This window comes from Octopus bimaculoides, chromosome 11 (assembly GCF_001194135.2).
Source record: "Octopus bimaculoides isolate UCB-OBI-ISO-001 chromosome 11, ASM119413v2, whole genome shotgun sequence".
NCBI lineage: Eukaryota > Metazoa > Mollusca > Cephalopoda > Octopoda > Octopodidae > Octopus > Octopus bimaculoides.
Genome location: NC_068991.1, coordinates 67449439 through 67455186, shown reverse-complemented (window position 1 = coordinate 67455186; position 5748 = coordinate 67449439). Strand labels below are relative to the sequence as shown.

General features: G+C 38.1%; 1 protein-coding gene across 1 annotated transcript in view; it reads left to right on the top strand.

The window, feature by feature from the left end:
• Positions 1-5748, top strand: part of LOC106876708 (ankyrin repeat and SOCS box protein 8) — a 30014-nt gene that overhangs the window by 11881 nt on the left and 12385 nt on the right. The gene's annotated exons all lie outside the window — the stretch shown is intronic.

The window sequence follows — 5748 nt, the reverse complement described above, 5'->3', positions numbered from 1 at the left end:
AAGAATAAGAACTAGGCTTACAAAGAATAAGTCCTGGGGTCGATTTGCTCGACTAAAGGTGGTGCTCCAGCATGGCCGCTGTCAAGTGACTGAAATAAGTAAAAGAGATATATATGCAATTGTGTGTCTGTGTTTGTCCCCCTACCATCGCTTGAGAACCAATGCTGGTGTGTTTATGTCCCCATAACCTAGCAGTTCAGCAAAAAAAAAGACCGATAGAATAAGTACTAGGCTTACAAAGAATAAGCCCTGTGGTCGATTTGCTCGACTAAAGGCGGTGCTCCAGTATGGCCACAGTTAAATGACTGAAACAAATAAAAGAATAAGAGAACATATGCTAAGGCAGCCAATGAGCAGAATCGTTGTAGCATTTCATCCGTCTTTTTGCATTCCGAGTTCAAATTCCACTGAGACTGACTTGGTTTTTCATCCTTTCAGGGTCAATAAAATAAGTACCAGTTGAGCAATGGGGTCAATATTATCAACTTACCCCCTCCCCTCAAACTTTGAAACCATTATAGAATATACCATTATCTGTTGCTTTCTGCTCCTCTTCTTCTTCCTTCCATCTCCACCTCTTTTGCCCCCTGCCGTCTCCCTCCACCTCTCTCTCTCTCTGCACAAATTAGTTTGCTATCTTTGTGTAATTGGTTGTTATTGTTAAAATATTGGGTCAAGTTGTCCTTTCCTGGAGATACGTCAGCACTTCAAAAGTGACTAACCAAGATATGGTGATGCTGATAACTACTTACAATGCGTAGGCCAGTGAAGAGGGGGCTTCTGCTTGGTCACCAAGACGCATCTGACACAGTCACATAAATACAAGCTCAACAACATACTCCTCTTTTATTCTCTTATTTGTTTCAGTCGTTTGACTGCGGCCATGCTGGAGCACCGCCTTTAGTCGAACAAATCGACTCCAGGACTTATTCTTTGTAAGCCTAGTACTTATTCTATCAGTCACTTTTGCCGAACTGCTAAGTTACAGGGATGCAAACACACCAACATCAGTTGTCAAGTGATGGAAGGTAGGACAAACACAGACACACATAAATATATACATAGGTGCAGGAGTGGCTGTGTGGTAAGTAGCTTGCTTACCAACCACATGGTTCCGGGTTCAGTCCCACTGTGTGGCACCTTGAGCAAGTGTCTTCTACTATAGCCTCGGGCCACCCAAAGCCTTGTGAGTGGATTTGGTAGATGGAAACAGACGTGCTTTTTACATGGTGCCAAGCAGCAGTGAGACCACCAAATAACTTACAAGACAAGACCCTTCAACTGAGTGGGGAGTAGTTTTGAGGGAGGTGAGTTTGTGTCTGGTGGTGAGCGGTTAAAGTGTGAATAGAAGGACAGAAATAGGTATCTAGAATATAAAGGAGATACATGGCTGCCTTAGTTGGGGAGAAAGAGGAAAGATAAAGAAGAGAAAAGGTGAAGATGTGATGGTGGAGGTGGGTACATTCAGTTACAAGGAGGTGTATATAAGCAGAACCAAGGATTGGATAGGGTGAATGGGGAAAGTAAGCTTGCATGATTGCAATCATAGAATGAAAGGCAGTCTGAGGTGAGTTAATATCAAAAGGATTTGATACATGTTTCTGTTGACTGTTCAGCCACTTACATGTTAATTCAATAAGCATTAGGTTCATTTGATCAAAGAGCTGAATAACCAAAGGAAATTCATTGAATAGATTTTGCAGCCAAATTAGATGATATTTTGAACGTTTAATGAACACCATACCAGTAGTTGTGGTTCATTCCATTAGAAATTATCTCTGAATTTATCATCTCCACTCCTTCCTACCATAAATAATAAATGACCCAACTACTTGATAATCATTTTTTTATTAAGTGCATTCATGAACCATAGCCTTATTAGATTCAAAGAGAAGTTTAACGATCTAATTAATGGTTCTCTGCATTGTCAAAAATGTTTGTGCAATTGGCTTTCATAAGCTTGCATTCCATATGCTGAGATAGTTCCAATTGTAGCTTCCAGAAGCTATTAATAGCAAACAAGTGATTAAAACCGGTCTTCAATTGAATACTTACCCATATTTACATGAAGACAACCACTGCCTATTTTGCCTATGAATCAAAAAATATTGCTTTGTTGGTCTTATTTCAAAAATCATTTGAACTTGTGCAAGGAATTTTAGTTAATTTTGCTTAAGAACTGTTAGTTATTGCAAAAGTTATTTGCTATTATTTCCATGTTGTATGGTCATTCCACAGTTATCTTACACTTTGACCATTTTATTATTACCATATGTCTGTTGATGTACACTGTTTCTGTTTCAATTAAAAACTGAAGAAATTAGCAAAATAACTTTGTCAATATTAAGCTGGTGCTTGGAACATAAATTAAGGTGAAATTTTGTTGGAAGATTAAATTTATATCATTTTAAAGCAAGAAGTTTGTATGATTGGATTCAGGTGGGTTGGTATCAAAAGGATTAATTATAGGCACAGGAGTGGCTGTGTGGTAAGTAGCTTGCTTACCAACCACAAGGTCCCACGTTCGTTACCACTGTGTGGCACCTTGGGCAAGTGTTTTCTACTATAGCCTCAGGCCGAACAAAGCCTTGTGAGTGGATTTGGTAGACGGAAACTGAAAGAAGCCCGTCGTATATATGTATATATATATATATATATATGTTTGTGTTTCTGTGTTTGTCCCCCCGATGGTGGTGTGTTTATGTCCCTGTAACTTAGCGGTTTGGCAAAAGTGACAGATAGAATAAGTACTAGGCTTACAAAGAATAAGTCCTGGGGTCGATTTACTCAACTAAAAGGCGGTGCTCCAGCATTGCCGCAGTCAAATGACTGAAACAAGTAAAAGAGTAAAAAAGAGTAACCAACTTTTATTTTTTGATTAACTTTCTCTATTGTTCATTCTTGTATAACAGCCATTCCAATTCATTCAAACACTCATCATCATCATCATCATCATCATCATCATCGTCCTTTAAAGTCTGTTTTCCATACTGACATGAGTTAGACAGGAGCTGGCAAGCCAGAGAGCTGCACCAGGCTCCAGTCTGTTTTGGCTTGGTTTTTTTGATTGGATGCCCTTCCTAACACCAACCACTCTACAGAGTGTACTGGGTGTCTTTTACGTGTTACCAGCACAAGTACCACTTACATATCACTGGCATGGGTGCATTTCACATGTCACCAGTACGGGTGCCTCTTACATGTCACTGGCACAGGTGCCACTTAAGGAGTTGAATGCCTCTGACAACCACTGGTAACAATGACAATTAGTCACATATGCAAAAAAGCTTGACAACACTTGAATTACAAATTATATATTGAGTGAAGGCATCTAAATTTGGAAGTAGATAAGTTGTTTGATAGGTGTTATAGTAATAATCACAATTGTTATAATTATAGTAATAATTATATTACGGTAATAATCAGGAGGTGGTTGTTACAATATAATTACTAATCATTATATATAAACACATGCATCGCTGTATGCATGAGAATTTTCCTCTTTCCAACTATCTTGCTTCAGATTCAGTTCTCATGTGCAACACCTTGGACAGGGGTTCTCTGGTATGACCCCATGTCAACTACCGTATTTTAACATGAATAAGGAATCCTTTTTTTTTTATCAAAAATTAGGCTTAAAAAATATGGGTGTTTCTTATACATGGATAGTATTATAATCCCTTACAAAACCTTTTTCCCAAATTTTAAGTCTCAAAAATAAGGGGTTTCTTTATACACAAGGGTTCCTTATACATGTTAAAATATGGTAAATCCTGTGAGTGAATTTGGTAGACAGAAACTGAAAGAAACTTGTCATGCATGTGCGCGCACACACATATTTATATGAAAAAGAAAAAAGATTAAAGGTCCTTTCCAAGCCATAGGCTCATACGGTTAGTTTCCTAGGTTCTGTGGCATATATATTCCCTTCCCATGGGATGGGACACTGGCCTATTTCAGGATTACTCATTTTTGCCAGTTGAGTGGAGTGGAGCAACGTGGAATGAAGTGTTTTGCTCAAGAACACAGCAGGTCGCCCAGTCCAAGAATCGAAACCACAATCTTACGATTATGAGTGGAATACCCTAACCACTAAGCCACATGCCTAGCACTAACCTTATGATCATAAGTGCACCACCACCACCATCCTAGCAATAAAGCCATACACTTCCACCCACAAGCTCTCACACACACACACACATTTACGTGTGCCTGTTTACATTTGTCCTCTGTGAAAGTCATGAACTATAATTAGTGTTGTTGTTGTTGTTACTTCTGTCAACAAATCATCTACGAGGATGTGTAAAATAAGAGATCCTTTACTTGAAAAACAAAGCGTCAGTGGACGTAAGAGGCATCCTACTGTAAAACAACACCCCAGAAATATATTCATTTAATCCATACTAGCATGGGAAAAACTGATGTCAAAACACAGAACAGAAAGAATAATAAATGAATGAATATATAAAGAAACAATATCTTCCTTCCTCATGAATAACATAGTTAAATCCTAATCTTCTGTGTTGTTACAGTTGCTTACGCCTCACACTACCTGGTAATCAGGTCTTTTAGGTTTTACAATGACAATACCTTAACTCTTTCATTACTGTATTTATTTTGAGATACTCTGTGTGTCTTTCAATTAATTTTAAATATTACAAAGAATTTAGTAAAATAACTTAGTTATCATTAAGCTAGTGTTAGGAACATAAATTGTGACTAAGGTTTTGGTGGAAAATTTTAACCAGAATTTTGAAAACAAGACATTTGCACTACAGAGCCAGCAGCGGTTTCAGCCGGGTTGGTATCAAAAACGTTAAGAAATGTTTCTCTATTATATATTTTAACCCTTTTGTTACCATATTTCTGTTGAAATGCTCTGTGTTTCTTTCAATTAATTTTGAGTATGATAAAGAATTTAGTGAAATAATTTAGTTGTCATTAAGCTCGTGTTAGGAACATAAATTGTGACTAAGGTTTGATGGAAAATTTTAATTCAGAACTTATGAGAACAAGACATTTGTACTACAGAACCAGAGCGGGTTTCAGTCATGTTGGTAACAAAAGGGTTAAGCCATCTATTTTAATTTGTGTCACTCTTGTTTTATTTTGTTTTAATCAATGTCCTGGTCTTGTCATGATTTAATCTTATTGCAAATCAAATAACCAAACAACACTATTTTGCACTGTCATTGTTGCTACTCTGGTTGAAAAACATCGAATTATTGCAACAACATAATGTCTTTTAAAGTCAGTGTAGTAATTCTAGTTGTTGTTGTTGGTGAGCCCCAGGTCACCTCTGATTGAGCAGAGCTGTGATTAAAGATGTTCCAGCCATTGATTATTAGTAAAATTGGTAAGTCACTCATAAAGTTATTTTAGTTAGAAGAAATACAAGGTACTATTTCTTGGACTCCAAAGACTCTGTCTCCAATATATATCAGTGTTAATAATATATATGATAAATATATACATCAGTTGTGGCGTGCAAGAGAGACGATTGCGCTGGTATGGACATGTGGTGAGAATGGATGAGGATAGCTGCGTGAAAAAGTGCCACACCCTAACAGTTGAGGGAACCTGTGGAAGAGGTAGGCCCAGGAAGACCTGGGCTGAGGTGGTGAGGCAAGACCTTCGTACATTGGGCCTCACCGAGGCGATGACTACTGACCGAGACCTTTGGAAATGTGCTGTGCGTGAGAAGACCCGGCAAGCCAAGTAAGATCGTTGCCAGTGCCCCTGGACTGG